This window comes from Pan troglodytes, chromosome 19 (assembly GCF_028858775.2).
Source record: "Pan troglodytes isolate AG18354 chromosome 19, NHGRI_mPanTro3-v2.0_pri, whole genome shotgun sequence".
In the NCBI taxonomy this organism is placed as follows: Eukaryota; Metazoa; Chordata; class Mammalia; order Primates; family Hominidae; genus Pan; species Pan troglodytes.
The window spans coordinates 92,303,688-92,323,924 of record NC_072417.2 but is presented as its reverse complement, the minus strand read 5'-3'; the positions used below and the strand labels follow the sequence as shown (position 1 = coordinate 92,323,924).

At 51.6% G+C, this 20,237-nt stretch overlaps 1 protein-coding gene across 22 annotated transcripts in view; it reads left to right on the top strand.

Moving 5' to 3' along the window:
- Window positions 1-20,237, top strand: part of RBFOX3 (RNA binding fox-1 homolog 3) — a 526,282-nt gene that overhangs the window by 303,122 nt on the left and 202,923 nt on the right. For all 22 annotated transcript variants that reach the window (XM_063799974.1, XM_063799978.1, XM_063799981.1 and 19 more), the window contains exon 3: window positions 2,480-2,580. The gene's annotated coding sequence lies outside the window, so the exon portion shown is untranslated. The remainder of the gene's footprint in view (window positions 1-2,479; window positions 2,581-20,237) is intronic.

Genomic DNA, 20,237 nt, shown 5'->3' with positions numbered 1-20,237 from the left:
GGAATCTGGACTTAACCCCCAGGCCTTGAGGGAAGCTTCAAGGGATTTTAAACAACTTTGTGCTTTAAAAATCTACTCTAGGGGCAGGTTGGGGAATGCATGCTATGGAGGCCATGCTGCGGGCAGGGAATGCAAATAGGAGTTGGAACACCGTGTCCGGGGTAGCTGTGCATTCACACATTCATCCCTCATTCCTCATTCCCTGAGCACCTGCGGCTTGCCAGGCCCTGCTCCGGTATGGAGACCACGCAGCAGCTCCACGTGTCCTCGGGAAACTTCCGTTTTAGGGCGTTGTGCACAAATGAAGACAATGATGGCGCTACTTTATGACTGTGGGGTATAAAGAACTACCTGAGACTGGGTGACTTATAAAGGAAAGAGCTTTCACTGACTCACCGTTCCTCATGTCTGGGGAACTTACAATCGTGGTGGAAGGCGAAGGGGAAGTGAGGTGCGTCTTACATGGTGGTGGGAGATGAGAGTGAGGGGGGATCTGCCAACCACTTTTAAACCATCAGCTCTCACGAGAACTCACTCACCATCACAAGAACAGCATGGGGGAAACTGCCGCCATGATCCAGTTACCTCCCACCAGGTCCCTCCCTCAACACATGGGGATTACAATTCCAGATGAGACTTGGGTGGGGACACAGAGTCAAGCCACATTATGATGCGACAGGCCATGAGTAGATGCGGCAGGTGATGGGGAGGGGGCTTCCCATACGATGGTTGGGGGCTTCTCCAAGGGGAGGCGTGAACATGCAGATGTCACCCAACACCTGGAGGAGGGGACAACATGTGCAAGGACCCTGAGGTCAAATCCAACCAGAAGGCCCCCGTGGGTGGGGCAGAGGGAGCAAGGAGCAGGTGTGAGAAGCAGCAGGAGGGGGCGGGGCACATGCAGGGGATGGGGCAGTGCCCACGGGGCCAGAGCCATGGGGTGGGAGAGGAAGGCTCAGGAGAGGTGGAGGGAGGAAGAGTCCAAAGTTTCAGCGGAGACCCCAATCATGTGACACCCCCTTCCTGCCCTGTCTGCCTTCCTCCTTCCTGTGCAAAATCTACTCTCAGGTGCTTTGAGGAATACAAGCCACGTGAGGCTCTGTCTTAGTGGGCTGGGGCTGCTATAACAAGATGTCATACGCTGGGTGGCTTAAACAACAAACATTTAATTTTTTTTTTTTTTGAGACAGAGTCTTGCTCTGTTGTCCAGGCTGGAGTGCGGTGGTGTGATCTCAGCTCGCTGCAATCTCTGCCTCCCAGGTTCAAGCAATTCTCTTGTCTCAGACTCCCTGGTAGCTAGGACTCACCACACTCAGCTAACTTTTGTATTTTTAGTAGAGATGGGGTTTCACCATGTTGGTCAGACTGGTCTTGAACTCCTGGCCTCAAGTGATCCCCCCGCCTCGGCTTCCCAAAGTGCTGGGATTACAGGCATGAGCCACCACACCCGGTCCAACAAACAATTACTTCTTACAGTTGTGGAGACTGGGAAATCCAAGATCCAGGTGCCAGCAGATCTGGTGTATTGTCACTGGGGGTTGGGGGTGGGTGGGTGGAGAGAGAGGAGAGAGAGAGAGACAGACACTCTTATGAAGGCACTCATCGCATTCAGACAGCCCCACCCTTATGACTTTATGACCCCCCCCAAAGGCCCCACCTTCAAATACCATCACATTTGGCCTTTGAGGGAACAGAAACACTCGGACCATGGCAGACTCAGTCCCTGCTCACAGCCAACACAGATCGGCAGAGTGAGCTGCTAAGAGGCAGAAGCCAGGTGCCCCCTTGACGTTGCCCCCACCCAGTGTCTAGCAGGGAGGCCTGGTGGCCAGAGGCCTTCACACTGTCAACCCCAGAGAAGCCTAAGACCAAGAAGGAGAATTCACGGCTGCTCGTGGTGACACTGATGGGGTCTGATGAGAAAACAGCCTTACTTCCCATCGAGGGCCTAGCTAGGCTGCAAGTACAAACCACGAGGGCTGCTCAACCCACGCCGGCCGTTACAATTTCCTCTAGGATGCAGCCCAGCGCCCAGGAGCTGGGCCTGGTAATGGGGCTGGTGCTGAGGATTCATCCCCAAAGAGGCTCTGCTGGCATGAGAGAGACCTGGGACCCGTCTTGGGGACAGGCGACTCGGCCATTCCCCCATCAGTCCAAACTCCAGCCTGACCCCGTCACCTGCTGGCACTCTCCCCTCTGACCCCAGCTTCGGTTTTGATACCGTGAGTCTCACCTACAATATCCAGGGCTGCAGAGCTGGGAGCATCTTCTACCCATGAGGTGGTGGACAGGGACACCTTCTTACAGCTTCTCCCAGCCTAACGCATTCCTGTTTGTATCGTTCAAAAGACATAGTGCCCGTGACACTCTGTCCTGTAATATTTTCAATCAAGAGTGCGGGAGAGCATGCGTCTGATGCACTCTAGATATTCAGAGATTGAACACCATTTTGTTCTCTTGTTTTCTTTTTGAAATGCAGCTTGAAGTCACAGCAGCCAGAGGAAATTCTGCCACCATTTTCCCGGGTCTGCAGCCCCTCCAGCTGGGAACCTGCTCCTGGAGTCATCCCTCTGCAAACAGGTAAGAACCAACCTCTCTACACAATGCTTTGTGCTCCCCCCGAGCTGGTTCTCAGATGGGGGCTTCTCCCAGGCCTCAGGGTGGCCCACCGCCATGGGGAACGATGCGTGAGGGTGTCTGCAGGAGGAGCTTTGGTCTGCAGAGAGGAGGGTCCCCACCATGGGGTTCCCTAACTCCTCTGTGCTTTTCACCTGCCCTTCCCCAGTCCCTTCACTAAAATGCAAATCAGCGAGTATATAATAGATAATTAATAGACTGATCAGCAAGCAAGGGAGGTAAGTAGATAAATAATTTTAATTATCCTTGTGTTGCCCATAAATTCCCTCACTGCCTTTTTATTAAACTCTCTGTTTACAGGAGTCATTAATATAAATGAAATGTCATTTCACCTCCCCTGCCTCCTGGGTGGCTCCCACCGGGGCTGACCTAGGGTGGAACAGGACCGTGTGACCGCAAGATCTCCCGGTGCAGCTCGTCCCGGGCACAGGTGTCAAAAAGCTTTGCCCAAGTGGCCAGCTGGATGGCAACAGGGCGGACACGCTGCTCAGGCGAGGCCCTCCTTCCGCGCCCCGAGGTGGCCGCAGCCTATATTTAGGCCTGAGTCGGAAACCTTTATTATACTTGGCACCTGTGCTGTAGGTATGAGCTCATTCTTCTCCCCGGGGATGGCCTTAGCCTATTAATAGCCTTGGCTGAGTTTCCCTCCTTGCTCCGAGTGCCAAGAGAGAAAGTGGGTTAATAAATATCAAAGAAAACTCCCTCAGAGGGCCTGGGGCCAGACTCTCCAAGAGTCGTGGATGTCAGGCCCCAGACCAGGAGAGGGGTTCCCTTTTCCCCCAGCCTCTCATCTTCCTCCTGACAGAGGCCCAACGCCCAGGCTGGCGGGTCTGAGGATCAGGCATGGCAAAGCTCTCCCAGGTGCCCGTGGAGCTGGGGGTGGAGGAGGGCACCCGGCACGGGAGGCCTAGGAGGTTGGCTCAGGTGGGGCTGTTGGTATCTGGGCAGCCAAGAGAGGGAGGTAGGCAGGGCACCCTGGACCTTCTGGCACCTTCCTTCTTGCCTGCACCCTCTCACATCCTTCTGCCGACTCAGCAGCATGGAAGGGAAAGGGAGGAAGTGGCCTCGGGATGGCCCCTGAGGAAGACCCCACCCTCATCCTCTCCCAGGCCCGGAGGCTGTGGCAGGAATTGTTTAGCCTGAGTTGGAAACAGTAAGAGAAGGGAGCCCCAGGAACAAAGCAGGGAGGGGAGGGGCGCTCCTGAGGGCAGGTGTGCCAGGGTGGGCTGGCAGCAGGCTCCGTTGCACTGATTCCCTTGATCAGCCAAATTCCAAGAGAGTCACACGCGTGCGGGCCATGGCTGGCGCTCTGCATGGACGTGTGAGCCGCCCTGGCCTGGCGCGTTGTCAGCTAGCACTGCTGAGTGCCGTGGGCCGGGGAGATGTCTCACAGCCCCGTCTCGTTTACTTTCCGCCATTGCCGTGCATGGGTGCTCTTAGCAGGGCTCAGGGAGGTCATGGCCACCCAGCTGGGAACTGGCAGAGCTGAGGCTCAGGCTGGCGTTATCTGGCCGCAGCAGCCGCCGCCTGCAGGCCTCGGGTCAGGATGTTTTCTGCAGAGCATGGAGCCCTCTCGGCTAGATTCCGTCTGTGCTTTCTGGCTTTCACCCGCTGGACATAAAGGCAGAGTGTAGATGCTGCTGCTTTTATGAAACTTGACCCTAGCTGAGCTCTAGCAGGGCAGCCAGTGACGGCAGAGTCTGGGCAGCCTCCATCCACTGGCTTGCACAACTGCTGCCCAGGGCTGTACGCTAGAGGCTACGGCAGGTCAGCCCTGGATGGTTAGCCAGGTTGTGCACTCTCTGCTGGTTGTTCTGCTCTCCTTGGAGGGAGGCTGGCTGCCCACAGCGGAGAGGGAATTTAGCCTGAGCAAACGGAAAGTCCTTTTTAAGTTTCATTCAATGCAATTAAAGTCTGAAAAATGGCCCAGCGGAGGCTCCCTGCCCTTTCAGGAGTTTGTTCAGCTCAGAGCTGTGCAGCAGGTACAGCCCCCACCCCAGCCCACACAGGCTGTGTGGGAGGAAGATGCAGGGCCAAAGGAGAGGCAGAAAGATCTGACCGTGACTTCCCCAAAGTCTTTCTCCCCTGTTCAGGGGCTCACTGGAGGGGGCGGCCGAGCCCATTTCATGTCCGTCTGTCCAGAGGAGGCGGACGAGGGGGCGGGGCTCTGCCCTGCCTTGGGAAATGAAGGTGGAAACACGTGGCTCTGAAACCAAACAGCAAGCCCCACTGGGACAGCTGTGCGTCGTCTTGATTTTTCAGATTATTTGGTGGACCTTTTTAGGGTTTCTTATCTGATTCTGTTCTGGGGAGTTGGGTGGGTGGAAAAGAAAAACATAATGATTGAAAGGCAGGATGAAACTGATCCCAGTAATAGCTACGACGGCAGGGCTTGGCCGGCCGCAGGGTTCCAAGCCCCCTGCCCCCACCTCTCCCTTTCCCCCCGACACAGGCAAGAACCCTTTAGTGGCTCTGCTTCAACTGCCTGATCTTCAGGAACTGAGCCACCTGGGGCCACCATCGGAGGGGTTGATGATTGACTAAAAATAGCCAGAGCTGTGCTTCCTGCCCTGGCCAGGCGGCGGCCCACCCAACCTGCTGAAACAGCATCCTCTGAGAGCAGGGCCACAGCGGAGTCCACCCAGCCCTCTAAGCACGGGGCTCAGGATAGCGTCCGTGGAAAATGATGGAATGCCCCAGTGTGAGACGCAGTGGGAGGGTGGGGCCAAGTGAAGGAGGTGAGGGATTTGGTTCTCCCACAGACACGAGCAGGTGTAAGCAAGACTCTGCCTCGAGAACACGGCACCCGTGTCACGGCCAGCTCTCCCTCATATAACCCAACAGCCACCAGCACCTTCCGAGAATCTTAGAGTTGGAACCAAGAACAGAGGCCCCGGGTTTGACTTCCATCCTCTTTCATTCTAATCCCATCATCTTTTCTCCCCTGGGGTTAGGAGGGTCTGGGGACTTTCAGCAAAATCAATAATTTTCTTTTTCAATTAAAGTCAGGTCAGTATCTTTTTATTATTACACAAGCAATAGATGTTTTTGTGGAAAATACAGACAAGAAAAACGAAGAAGTAACAATCTGCCAGAAATAACCACAGCTCACACCTCAGTGCGTGTGTGATGTGTGTGATCTTCTAGCAATTTTTTTTTTAACACATAAGAGTATGAAAATCCTTCTGCAAAAGCAGGATCATGCTATATATTTATATATATATACACACATATATATCAAAATATATATGTACATATATGCATATATTTACATTATATACAAATATATGTACATATATACCTATATATTTACGTGTGTGTATATATATGCATATATATTTTTTGTTTTGTAACTTGCTGTTGTTGCTAGACAGTATTCTCAGGAACATATTTATAGGTTGCTATTAACCTCATTCTTCATGATTGAATATCATTCTGTTGCATAGAAAAACCATAACCAGTCCCTCAAGCCTGTTTGCAAGTACTAAGACAGGCATTAGCCACCAACCCTATTTCCAAAACTCTATGCTACACTCTAAGAAACTAGAAGATTAATTTTCCAAACAGGAGTTAGAAAATGATTATTCACATTATAAAGGAGTCTGCAAACATACACTCCAAAGAGCTTCTGTGAGAAATGGGCTCCCTGGGGCATTAACTTCCTATAATGGGTAAAACCCCAAGTCGCAGGCAGCTCCATAGCGGGTGGTGCATCTGGCTTCATGTTCCTTCCCTCATGGAGGTCCTTCCCAGGTCCTCCAGATGCATGTGTGGCCAAGTACACACATGCACACACACACACACACAGGCAGACATGCACACATGCATACAAACACATGCACACTGTGTACCGCACACGCAGGTACATACACACACGTACGTGCACCTAGTGTGTGGAAGCTTCTCTTCATTGTCAGCTGGAAGGTGATGTTAATTAATTCATTATTAATCACATCTATTTATCAGATGGTCTGCCCCTAGCAACCATTCTCAGGGAGTAAACTATCATTTCTCTCTAAAAGATAAAGGGAAATAGATGTTGATGAGTCTGGGCAGGTCAGTGCCCCTAGCCCATGTGACTTATTATTTCAGGAGGCAAGCAGACAAACCTCAGAAGAGAAAATGCTCAGGGGACTTTTAATAAAATCAGGCTTAAAAGAGACCCAAATCCCTGGCCTGCAGGTTAGAGTCTGCAGGCTCCGCACCTGAGGGGGCACAAGGTGGTGAGCATCTTTGCCCTAACAAGTCCAGCTGAAGACCCCTGAGACCCCCACTTCCCCAAGACCACTCAGACGATGCTGCCCACAGGCGAAGCGTTTGTGTGTATATTTATGCAACCATATACCGCATAATCAGTAAACATATTTCTGGTATATTTATATTCAATTTCAGGTATACGTATTTCTAAAATAATTTGGTGAATTAAAAATCATAGCATAAATGGACTATTTGAGACAAGGTCTTGTTCTGTCACACAGGCTGGAGTACAGTGGTGTGATTAAGGCTTACTACAGCCTTCACCCCTAGGCCCAAGCGATCCTCCTACCTCAGCCTCCCAAGTAGCTGGGACCACAGGTGCACACCATCAAAACCATCTAATTTTTGTAAGTCTTTTTTTGTAGAGATGAGGTCTCACTATGTTGCCCAAGCCAGCCTCAAACTCCCGGGCTCAAGAAATCCTCCGGCCTTACATACCCAAAGTGCTGGGATCACAGGCGTAAGCCTCCAGCCAAAATGGACCTTTTAAAGTGAACAACTTAGTGGCATTGAGTACATTCACCACCTCTGTCTAATTCCAAAACATTTCCATCACTCCAAAGTCAAACCCCTTACTTCGGAATATTTTAAATATTATTTTGTTTTAAAAGGCATCCCAACTACCACCAACCAAAAACTTTGCAAAACAAGCCAAGTTCAACGGTATATGAAGCCTGGGACTTGGTATCATTCATGCATTCACTCACTCATTTCTTTCACCATCTATTTTTTTTCTTTTTTTTTGAGACAGAGTTTTGCTCTTGTTGCCCATGCTGGAGTGCAATGGCGCGATCCCAGGTTCAAGTGATTCTCCTGCTTCAGCCTCCCAAGTAGCTGGGATTACAGGCGCCCGCCACCACCAGGCGCCCGGCTAATTTTTTGTATTTTTAGTAAAGAAGGGGTTTCACCATGTTGGCCAGGCTGGTCTCAAATTCCTGACCTCAGGTGATCCACCCGCCTCGGCCTCCCAAAGTGCTGAGATTACAGGTGTGAGCCACCACACCTGGCCAACACTGTCTATTTCTGTAGTGCTTGCCAGGAACCAGAAACATTTGGGTGGAACCCTGGCTCTGTCTTACTAGTGAGTGATCCTGGATCGTGTACTTAACTTCTAGGCCTTGGTTTCTTATCCATGAAATGGGACAATAATATGCTTCTTGAAGGGCTGCTGATGGAAGGGGAGGGGTATTTATTTATTGTGTGAAGGAATCAGCACAGTGCCCAGCATGCAGTGAGAGCTCAGTGGGTGCAAATGTCTGTTCACATTTGTTTTTCATTATATTAGAATACATAGAGCAAAAGCTGACATCTTGACCATCTTTAGTTCAGTGGTATAAGTGCATTCGCATTGTTGTGCAAACATCACCACCCTCTGTCTCCTGAACTCTTCATCTTGCACAGCTGAAACTCTGTTCCCATTAAATAATACCCCACCAATTTAGAAACCACCCCCTCCCCCAGTCCCTAGCAGTCTCCATCCTGCGTTCCATCTCTGTGAGTCGGATGACTCTAGGGACCTCACGTGAGTGGGATCACACAGTATTTGTCCCTTTGAGTCTGGCTTATTTCACTCAGCATAAGATCTTCGGGGCTCATTCACATTGTGGCCTGTGTCAGGAGTTCCTTTCTTTTTAAGGCCCTATAGTTTCCAACGTATGGGTGGGGGAACCACATTCTGCTTCTCCATCCATCCCTTGATGGACACCTGGGCTGCTGTCCCCTTTTGGCCACTGGGAGTAGTGCTGCTGCGGGTGGGTCTGCATTGTCATGACTGTCTTGACACGGTGTGATGGAAGATAGACTGACTAGGAAACTCGCTTTCCAGCGAGGTGCTCCTCCCCTGCTTTCTCCCACGTAAAGGCAGAGCCTGTGAGACTGGCCTGTGGATGGCCTTTAGGTGAGCAGGGACGGAGCCTTGTCAGGGCGACTCTGAGTGCCAGAATGTTTGGAGTACACCTCTGTGGTCTCAGTCTTGAAAACACACATGCCACCGAGGCAGTGTTCCCGCCGGTGCTGCACAAGGCTTATCGGAGCTGCATCACCCTGGGAGACTTTGTGTTCTATTAGCCGCTCACCCCAGTGGGGTTCCAAGTCCGGGTGTGGCCCAGATGGACAACTCGCAGCCCCAGAGGGCTGGGCCTGTTAAAGGGCTTGGTCCACATGTGCAAAGTCCTTCTTGACATAAAGGGCTGGGACCCAGAGAGTCCCACACATTAAATGGGCTGGGACCCAGAGAGTGGCCTCTGAGGCTCTCCCAGGCCCATCCCAGCAGGGGAGCATCTCCTAGCCAGAGGCTTCTCCCTGGGGCCTACGTATGTTAAAACTGCCGAGGTGCAGTGACTGGGAAGGGGTGATCTGGTGGCCCGCAAGATTTCAGGAGGTGATGGTGAGGAAAAAGGGCATGTTCTCCCAAAGTCAGGGCCGGAGTCAGGGCCCTGCGTCAGCCCTGGCATCCATGCCTCCCCTGTTTGGGACTTTGTTTATAAAAGCTTTGTGGCCACCTAAGGAAGAATTTTCTGAAAAGGAAACACTGGAATGTCCATTTTCTCCCAAGACCCATTCATCTTTTCTAGAAACTTAAAATACAAGTGCAGCCCCGGGTGCCTCACCAAGGTCTCCGGTGCAGAGGCACAGGGTCACGTCTGGGTGTCCCCCAGAGTCTCGAAACGTCGGCTTGGAAACTAGATCCCCTGGGGAGTTCATCACATCAGGCAAAACAACAATAATAGTCACAGCAATATCATCTTTATCCGAAATGGTCTCTCCATCAGTTCCGGAAGAACACGCCAGTCCACGTCGCCCCAGCCTCCTGGTTCTGTCACTGACTGACTGGTAGATCTTTCTGTTGTTCACGTTTAAGCTTATTTAACCCACACAGATTCTCCCCTCCTCCAGGGTTTTCTCCCAAAGTCTATGTCTCTATTTCATTTTCATTAAGAAATCAAAGAGATTTTTTTAAAATTAGGGCTGCAATTTAATAGGATCACATCTCCCCACTTCGGGTGGAATCACCCACTTCCCTTTCTGATTCTTCCCATCTCTACTGGATTCTGGGTGCTTCCCAGGGCAATATTGAGTGCTTGGGATCCGTATCAATTTCTGGGGGCTGCAGTAACACAGCACAGACAGGGTGGCCCCAGCAATGGAAATTTCTTCTCTCGTGGCTCCGGAAGCTGGAAGTCCAAGATCAAGGTGTTGGCAGGAGTCGGGCACAGTGGCTCATGCCTGTAATCCCAGCACTTTTGGAGGACAAGTTGGGTGGATCACCTGAGGTCAAGAGTTTGAGACCAGCCTGGCCAACATGGCAAAACACCATCTCTACTAAAAATACAAAAGTTAGGGGGGTGTGCTGGCAGATGCCTGTAAGCCCAGCCACTCGGGAGGCTGAGTTGGGAGAATTACTGGAACCTGGGAGGCAGAGGTTGCAGTGAGCCGAGATCATGCCACTGCACTCCAGCCTGGGCCACAGAGCGAGACACTGTCTCAAAAAAAAAAAAAAAAAGAGTGTCGGCAGATTCCTTTGGAGGCCCGTGTGGGGTATTGAGAAGCTGGCTAAACAGAGATGCTGGAGGCAGGGATGTGGCTGCGCCCCTTGGCATGTAGACGCCGTCTTCTCCATGTCCTTATGTGGCCATCCCTCTGTTTGCATCTGTCCTAATCTCCTCTTCAGGAGAACAGTCACTTTGGATTAGGACTCACCCTAATTAACTCAGTTTAGCCAAATTACCCCTTCAAAGTCCATATCTCTAAACACAGTTGTCTGTTGGTATCCTCAGGGGGTTAGTTCCAAAAACCCCACGATCTGACGATGCTCAAACCCCTGGTAGGAAATGGCGCGGCCTCTGCATGTAACCCACGTGCATCCTCCAGTACCCTGGAGATCACCTCTAGGTGACGCACAAGGCCTCATACAATGTAGATGCCACGAAAATAGCAATGACACTGTATTTTTTCACTTCTGTTATTTGTATTGTTGTATCATTATTTTTATTTATTTTTCTAATACTTTTGACCTGTGGTTGGTTTAATCCATGGATGCAGAACTCTAAGATCCAGAGGACTGCCTGTACAGTTCCATTTTAAGGAACCAGTGGTTAGGACTTCAACATAGGAATTTTGAGGGGACAAAACTCAGCCCCTAACAGAGCCTGATGCCATCCGGGTTTGTGTCTGGGTGTGCTGGGCAGGGTTTGCCAGGTTTACTTTCAGGAATGGGACCTGCCCTCACATCCCACCCTCTCTGGCCTCTGTTTGGCCAGCACCAAGATACCACACCTGGCCTCTTATTTATTAGTTCATTTCCCATGTCCCTCCTGTATTTCCGAGGCCAGCCGCATCTGCTGCCAGGGAGGATTTCAGCAATGCTGAATCCAAACAAACCTCTCCAGTTACAGACTCGCGCCCTCCCGCCTCCCAGCCTCGCATCAGCAGGCTGCCGCCCGGTGCCGCCACCCAGCCCTGATCGATCATGCCACCAGCACAGTCTGTTTGCTGCTGTCTTGTCCTGCCAGCAAGGTCAACATCACTCGCATCCAGCAGCAGTGGCATGTTGCAGTGATGCCCACACCACAGCCCTCCACCCTCTTCCACTTCATTTGTTGAGAAACCACTCCAGCTCTCCTACCACCCCTGACACCTCAAACTCAAGGTGTGTAAGTGGGGGCAGTGTCAAGAGGTAGGACCCCCAGCTTCCCCAGCTGGGCCCTGCCTGCGAGATGACCCTCGGATCTCAGGGGGCACCTTCTGACACATCACTGGCCTGAGATGGCTTCCTCGGCAGGTTCTGGGGCTGCAATGCCCTGCTGTTCTCCTGGTGTGCCGTGTTCCACCAAGCATTGACTTGGCGACCTGGTGGCCGCAGAATCTTCCTGACCCTCTCCATCAAGTGAAGCGTTGGCTTGTTGACCGCTGCACCCTTGGTCATGCTGCATCTTGGCCTGGAAAACCCTTGTTAGTCAAAGGTTGCTTGTCTTCTGATATTTAATCCAGGTGTCCTCTCCCGGAGAAGCTAGCCACAGCTCTCCCAGCACCGCCTCTGTGCTTTCTGTGCTCACCCATCGTGCAGCCAGCCTATGCCTCCAGTCTCTTCTCTACCAGGAGGGAGCAGCTAAAAGCTGAGATTTGTTGCAATTTAGTTTTGTCCCCCACCCATGCCTTCACAGTGCCCGGCACTTATTTGGTGTTTAATAAACTGCCCATTAAATGCAGACATAGCTCCTTTCCCCTGGGGTGTTGCTCGATGGAGTGCTGCAAAGTAGCTGCAGATGCTTTTCTGACTTCCAGAAGACATCTCCAGTGCTCCTGAGCTTGCTTGATCTGAGCTGGCTCATATCTACCTTTTAACTGTTTGCTCTAAGATGCTACTGAGTCCAGTGACTTAACCCAAATGCGTTTCATATTTGCTTGATGGCGAACTCTCCACAAGGAGAAGCTACCAGAATGGGACACTACTACCCGTTACATCTTCCCAGACACACGCGTTGTTGTTAATTCATAGGCTTTTTTATTATTATTATTTGACCATTTGGGTATAGTCAGACAAATAGGCTTTTCTGCTCAACTGTTTAGAACAATTTCTAAAGAGTAGCTGGAGTGAGGTGGGGAAACACCCAGTGCCTCAGTCACCCCATCTGCTCCTGTGGCCCAATTCCAAGGGCATAACTTCCTGAGGGCCACCCCCAAGTGGGCTGGGACCTATGGACTGGTCAGTGTGGCCGGCTGTGTTTATTATGAATAGAATAAACCGTGACTTGGGCCTGACCCCCATCTCCCTGGGAAAGGCACACTGTGCCCTGGCCTATGGCCACCTGCTTTGTGGCAGGCACTGGGCCAGATTTCCAGTGTCTGTCCTACATCAGCTTTGCTTCTTTCTCCTGGAGGCCAGAGCCCAGCCTGCTCCTGGGACCCTGGGATTGCTGATTGGAAGGGGTCTCAGTGGTACCAGGGGGATGGCCCAAGGAAGCCATGTCACCAGGGAGAGATGAATCTCACCTGCTCTACTAGTTACCCTTGGGGCTGGCCCGGGATGTGCAGCAGCACCCCAGCTTTGGTGCTTCCCAAAGGCACACGGCTCTCCACAGGGCTGGCTCACATGAGGGGCACCTTGGCCATAGATAAGCCTGCCTGGGAGGCTGGATCCCAAGGGGCCCATGGAAGGAGCACTCACTAAGTCCCTAGATGGGAGTCCAGGGTGTTAGCTGTTTGCTGGGAGTCATTCTTATTCAGCTTTTATGTGACCCCAGTCCCCAACTCATGGCTGCCCAGAGAAGAGGAGGCTCTGCCAAGCTCCAGACAAGGCAGGTAGTGGGCCTTGGACGTCACTTTAAGAAAATGAACACACACAGAGCAAGACACTGGCCAAGATCAGGAGGAAAAAGCCAGAGCTGCTGGGGAGAGGAGGGGCAAGAGGAGAAAGAAGAGGGTGAGGGGGAGGAGGGAGAGGAGAGGGAGGAGGAGAGAGGATGAGGAAGAGGAGGAGGAGGGAGAGGGGGAGGAGAGAGGGGTGATGGGGAGGAGGAAAAAGAGTAGAAGAGGGAGAGGAGGAGAGAGGATGAGGAAGAGGAGGAGGAGGGAGAGGGGGAGGAGAGAGGGGTGATGGGGAGGAGGAAAAAGAGGAGAAGAGGGAGAGGAGGAGAAGGAAGGGGAGGAGGGAGGGGAGGAGGAAGAGGAGGGAGGGGGGAGAGTCTACAGCTGGTGTGTGTGGAGGAAGCAAACCTCCCAGGCTGGAGGCCAGGTATGGACTCTTCCGTTGGGCATTTTCCTGGGAGCCCGGCTCCCCGGGGAGGGGTTAGACTGGAGCTACCCTCCTCCAGTCAGGGGACTGTGCCTGTTCTTCAGTGTGTCCCTTTTGCTGACATTCTCACTACACTTGTCATTTTTATATGCAGGTGTAACATGAAGTCGGCCCATAGAGCAACAAAACACAGCCCAGCTCTGGCAAACAATGTGATTATTAAGTAATGAGATGAGTCCCTCAACCATATAAGAAATCAAAATCAGATTTTGTGTGTGTGTGTGTGTGTGTGGTGTGTGTATGTGTGTGTGTTTGTGCCTTTTTGCGGGGTGGGGGTTAAAATTTTCTTTTAATTTTTTGCTGATGGCAGGCCATTTTTTAAAAAGTTCTTTTGTATTTTCCTTTTGCGTCTGTACACTGGGGAGCCCCACAAATTCAGAGCTGTGAAATTTGGCTGTGTCAGCAGCCTGCAAAATGAATTGATATTAAATGCAACAAAAGTCTCTAATTCACCCCGTTGCTCCCCTGCCCTCTTCTATCCCCTTCTTGACACCCCTCCCCCAAGCCCAGCCCCACCCTGTTGTAATTGGGAAATGGAAGAATGAAGGTGGCCATCAGTACTGCTGGGCCACTGGGAATGACGCTGGCTCATCTATTATTTAAGTCTCATCAATTAAGTATTATTTACAAATAACCGCCCTTCGCCATGCCCTGCCACAGACAGACCGAAACATACTGCACAGTCCCCACTCCCAATGCTGCCCTCACCCTTCCTCAAACGCACCCCATGCTTTGCAGCCAGGGAAGGGAAGGTACTAGATCCCACCCTCAAGCCGTGCCTGAGCAGCTTGGCTCATCCATCCTTGTGGGATGGACATAGGGTGCTGGGGGAGCAGGGGGAGCTGACGGTGGGGCAGGGCAGGAAACCAAGTGCGATGTGGTGAGAATGGCTGAAAACTCAGAGAAAAACAAATCAAACAAAACGTAAGCCAACAACTTCTGATCTTTCCATCAGCACCTGACTTTGCCCGCACTGAGACCCTGAGTCAGGCATTGCTCATCCCAGGCTGTCTGTGGGAAGCCCCTCCCCTTCCCTGAGCTGGAAGGCGCTTGCTGGAAAGGAACTGGCTCCCACCCAAAGTGGACAGAGCCGCCAAGGCGGCAGGCATCCCTCCCTCGCTCCCTCACCTTGCCAGGTTGTGCATTAATTTTTTCCTCCTGTTCTCCCTACAAAACGAATCTTGATTTAAGAAATCAGACCTGGCAGCTGTGTCTCATCCTTAACATGCTCCAATTGCCAGGGTATGGAAAATCTGCTGTGGGCAGGCAGGACTGCCTTTAAATGCATTTCTAGCGCTGTGGATTTAGCGAGGACACACGAGGCGGATTTCATCTGCGTGCTGCGTGGCTTATGGGCCCCAGCCACTGGTGCCAGGTCAAACCGTGGCCTCTGAGAAGATTCCCAAATCCAAGCACATTCCCTGTGGCCGTCTTCTCTCACATGGAGTCTCTGACCCAGGCCGAGAGCGTTAGGAAAGGCAAGCTAGACTTCAAGCGACACAGAAACACATCACGATCGAAGTGGAAGACCACACTCCCTGAACTGGCCGCTGATCTCTTCCATAACAAGGTCTCACCCACCCCCAAAAGAGAATCTCTTCCTCTTATGGACAAAACTTTAGAAAGTTCTTCAAATAAAGAGTTGGGAGGGAAACGAATTAAAGCAAGTGACAAGCAATCATGCTTTGGATTTAAGGAAGGCAGATCTGCAATGGCATGAGCCTTCCTGAGCACTGGCCGCTGTTTCCAGGTGATAAATGTGTGTCCCGTGAGGCATGGGGCAGAGCTGAACCAAGGCCTCCTCCACGTGGCCCCCAGTCCAGAGTTCGGCCGCGTGGCTGGCAGCGCCTCCCACCCGCGGGTCGCTGTCCGTGGTGCTGAACTCCTGCCTTTCCCCCATTCCGCATCTTTCCTGTTTCTCCAAGAAGCAAAGGTATCTAGCGGGGCGTGGTGGCTCACGCTTGTAATCCCAGTCGCGGCAGGCAGGTCATTTGAGGTCAGGAGTTCGAGACCAGTCTGGCCAAAATGGTGAAACCCTATCTCTACTGAAAATACAAAAAATTAGCTGGGTATGGTGGCAGGCACCTGAAGTCCCAGCTACTCGGGAGGCTGAGGCAAGAGAATGACTTGAGCCCGGAAGATGGAGGTTGCAGTGAGCAGAGATCACACCACTGTACTCCACCCTGGGAGACAAAGTGGGACTCCATCCACATAAAAAAAGCAAAAGGTGTCTGCTACCGGAGTATAGCACAGACAGTCAAGGCTAGAACTGGGTGAAAGGTATGCCCCATCTAATCTGACGAACTTGCTCTCCAGTCCAGGATTCTGCTGAGGGATCTTAAGTGCAGATAAACTGTTAGGGAAGAGCAGCAGCTTGTTGGAGAGGAATAGAAAACTGGTTCACTTTGCTTTTCTGACTCTGTAAGGCAGGCAGGTGGCCCCAGTTGAAGAGCATATTAGGCTGCAGTATGAATCTGCACCTGCTCTGTATGAATCTGTACCTGCTCTGGAAGTCGGACAGGTGACTCTGTGAGACTATGTCATTGCTTCCCCTGCCCTAGTTGACCCCATGCTGGCCGAGGCTCTTTCTCGGCCCTGTTTCATCTCTCCATCCTGTAATAGCAGCTGGGGCTTAAATCCTAACCAGAATGAGTCCCTGACAGCCTCCCTATATTTCTCTTCTCCTTCATCTGGCTTATTTGTGGACCGTGCCGCTGCTACAGGGCAGCCTTCCTGCTTATCTGTCAGCCCCCAAAGCAGCAGGTTATCTAAAGCAAGAATGGCTCAGGCTGGGCAAGTGGCTCATGCCTGTAATCCCAGCACTTTGGGAGGCCAAGGCAGGCAGATCACCTGATGCCAGGAGTTTGAGACCAGCCCAGCCAACATGGTGAAACCCCGTCTCTACTAAAAATACAAAAATTAGGCAGGCATGGTGGTGCGTGTCTGTAATCCCAGCTACTCAGGAGGCTGAGGCAGGAGAATCACTTGAACCCAGAAGGTGGAGGTTGCAATGAGCCAAGATTGTGCCACTGCACTCCAGCCTGGGAGACAGAGTGAGACAGGAAGGAAGGAAAGGAAGGGAAGGAAGGAAGGAAGGAAGGAAGGAAGGAAGGAAGGAAGGAGGGAGGGAGGGAGGGAGGGGAGGGGGGAGGGGAGGGAAGGGAAAGGAAAGGGAGGGGAGGGAGGGGGAGGGAAGGGAAAGGAAAGGGAGGGGAGGGAGGGGGAGGGGAGGGAGGCAGGGAAGGAAGGAAGGAAGGAAGGAAGGAAAGAAAGATCGGTCTTGATGTGAGCAGCAGATGAGTAACTTGGAACATTTTTGTTGGCCCCATGTGGGCTTGAGCAGGTCACTTTACCCTCTAAATTCTCAGTTTTCTTACCTGTTAAACGGAGATAATGAGATGTGCTCTGTTGACCTTCTAGGTCTGATGGAAGGGTCAAATGAGGCCATACTTTTAAGTGGCTTTGAAAAACTATGAAATATAATATACATATGAGGCATTACTAACAGTGGCACTGTAAAATAGAAGCAGTTCTCAGACTTTGGTCTGTGATGTTCCAGCCAAGCAAACTCTTCAGGGGCCTCTTTTCAAGGGGGATGGAAGGTGGGGGCAGGTATAAAAACCCCATAAAACCAAAGCAAAACCTCCAGGGAGGAATTGTCTTTTATACCAACTCCCAAAACAAAGGCCAAATTCCAAAACGAAGTCTGTTTGCTTCTTACTTTCCTAATATAAAGGGAATGGGTGATTTTTCCCCCAAATGCAGTTTCATGTTGGTGAAATCAGAATACAACAGCAGGGTCTCTAGCGGCAGAATTGAGCGGAGGAAAGAAAGCAAAAGGATCTCTTCTAGGCATTTGGCATCCTGCTGTTCCCTCATTACACAGCGAAAGCAGCCCATGCTGTCCTTCACAGCATCAAACACTTCTAAGGGCAGCGCACTGGGTCTGCGTGTGTGTGCATGTGTGTGTGTGTGTGTGCATGTGTGTGTGTGTGCAGTGCCAACTGTAAGTGTGAGTGTAAACATGTTCCATTATAGGCTAACATTTTAATTCCTTTTTTCAACCAGTATTCATTGAGAACCTTCCATGCACCGGGGACATGCTAGTGACTGGTGCCACAGTCCCCTTGTCCCCTGGTTGCTCTTGGTTAGTGGGGAGACAAGGAAGGCACAATGGAATAAACTCTATACTGGAGGCATGAGGGGTCCTGACACTCGTGGGGTCTGTGAAGATGCACACGAGTGGGATTTTCTCTGCCCTTCCTTACCCTGGTTTTGCTCTTAGTCCTCACCTGAAGCTGTTCTTCAGGTCCTGTGACGTGTCCTGGCGCCAGGCATCTCCTGGCTTCCTGTGGTTTTCAGACAACCCCTCTATTACCACAATATGATTACTGGAAGATTCATAGTAATTCAGAGCAACCCCAAAATACTGATCACCAGAGAAAGCCCTGGAATGAGGGGTGGGGTAAATTGGTGAGAGAGCTCCGTGGCTGGCTTTGGGGGTCCTAAGCTACAGCATCTCAGTAGGGGTGGAGGCTGGCTGTAGTTAAACCCATGCCTCCAACCCAGGATTGAGACTTGGGCATTGTGAAATTCAAGGTTCAGCTCCGTGGTGAAGCTTTTGTGTTGGAATTAGCTAAATCATGTGGCGCCCTAGTTTCTCATAGCCAACCTGCAAAGGTAGTTCCCTTGCTTGCTCCTGAACAGAGGGGAACCACATGAGGTCATCTAGAAAGGCTCCAAGAGTTGCCAGGGGAGAGGGGCTGTGTACTCTCTGTGTTCTGTGAACACAGGGGCTCTTCCACACTGCTGCCTGTCCCTGAGAACAGAGATCAAGGCAGACTTCAGAGAAAACTCCCTGTTTGGTCCTGCCTCCCTGGGCAGTGAGCCATTCCGGCTCTGCAGACCCTGTTACTGATGCAATAAGGGACTGTGAGGCTCAAGGGGTGGACGCATGACACAGGGTTCTGAGTGTGCCCTCAGCCCCATTCTTCCTGCCCAGAGGAGGAGCATCCCCGACCAAGAGCTTTTGCAAGACTTCAATAAATCCCCACACTTGAAGCCGAGGGCTGCAGATTCCTACTGTATTTAATGTCAGCTCCATGCAGACCAGCCAACTGAACACAGCCTCATAGCAACTTTCTTATCTCTCACACTGTAACCTAGCTGATGGAGCTACCCCAGAATCCAAAATGTGGCACTGCAGAGCGAGCTCTTGCTCTTTTCCTCACACCCAGGGCACATCAGAGAGAAAATAATCTCACAAAGAATGCTCCATTGATCCTATGGTTTAATGCCCTGGCCATCAGAGTTGACATTTATGCTATTAATTTTAAAACATGTCATTTCTTCTCTATAAACTTTGACTCATTTTTGACCCACTAAATAACTTTCTTCCTCAACTGCAGGCTGGCATTTTATCATGGTCTTTCTTTCCTCCAGCCCCCAACACCACACCTTTCATTTGCCTTTCCTCTCCCAAAGTCCCAGGAGAGGGGTGGGAAGCACTGGGAGAGGTTAGGCAAGCTAATCCTTCCAGAAAGGCAGAGAGCCACGCAGGCTGAGCTGAGCTGAGCTGCCTGCTGCAGCTGCCCCTCGCCCCAGCAGATTCCAATCCAAGCACACAGCTATTTCTGGGAGAACGCAGCCAGGGTGTTAAGGGCAGAGTGGCCAGGGCTGAGGGCATGGAAGAATTGATTTTGCGTGTAAGGTAGAGCCTCTCCAGCCACCAGTCAGCAAACCCAGAGGAGAAGCCTCTGGAGGCTCGATGAGATGCATGTAACTATGCCTGTCCGTCTGCCTTGTCAGAAATGATTGCTTCTCTGATTTTGGTAAACATTCATCCTAAATATCATTTATTTCCCTCGGGCCTGACCTCAGAAGGCCCTTAGCAAGGGTCACGTGGGTCAACCTCAGACTCCATTTGCTAACTGCTAGCTCTCAGAGCCCTTCCCTTGGCTATACCGAGAAGGGACGTGGCAACGGCAGGCATGTGTTGAACCACTTCCCAGGCACCAGGCATGAGGCAAAGAGCCGCACATAGGCTGTGCTTTCGGGTCCTCACGGGAAGCCCATGACACCGTCACAGCATATGGAAAATCACGAATCTCTACTTTCCAGATGGGGAAACTGAGGCCCTTAGAGGCTCGATGGCTTACCCGGGCCCACACAGCTAGCAAGGACTCCAACCCAGCTGGCTCACCCCAGAGCCTGCATTCCTAGCCACGAGCCATCCTGCCTCTCATTCCTTCCTTCCCTTTTCCTTTGCCATCTTCATGGGCCCCCCAAGAGGCCTCCTTCACAAGGCTCTATGATGCCTCCTCCAGCTTGAGAAGGTTCCCCTTCCAGACGTGTGTGTCTCACACTGGTATGTGAGGACCCCCCCTAAAGCATGTGCTTGTCTCCCACCACCTGCCTGCCCTCCAAGGAGCTTCCAGTGCCTGAAAAACTTCTGCTCACCCCTTCAGACCCCCTGGGCATCTTGCTTCTCCTCCACCTTCTGTCTGAACCCTCTGGGAACTCACCTGTTGGAGGTGTGTCTGTTTAGAGG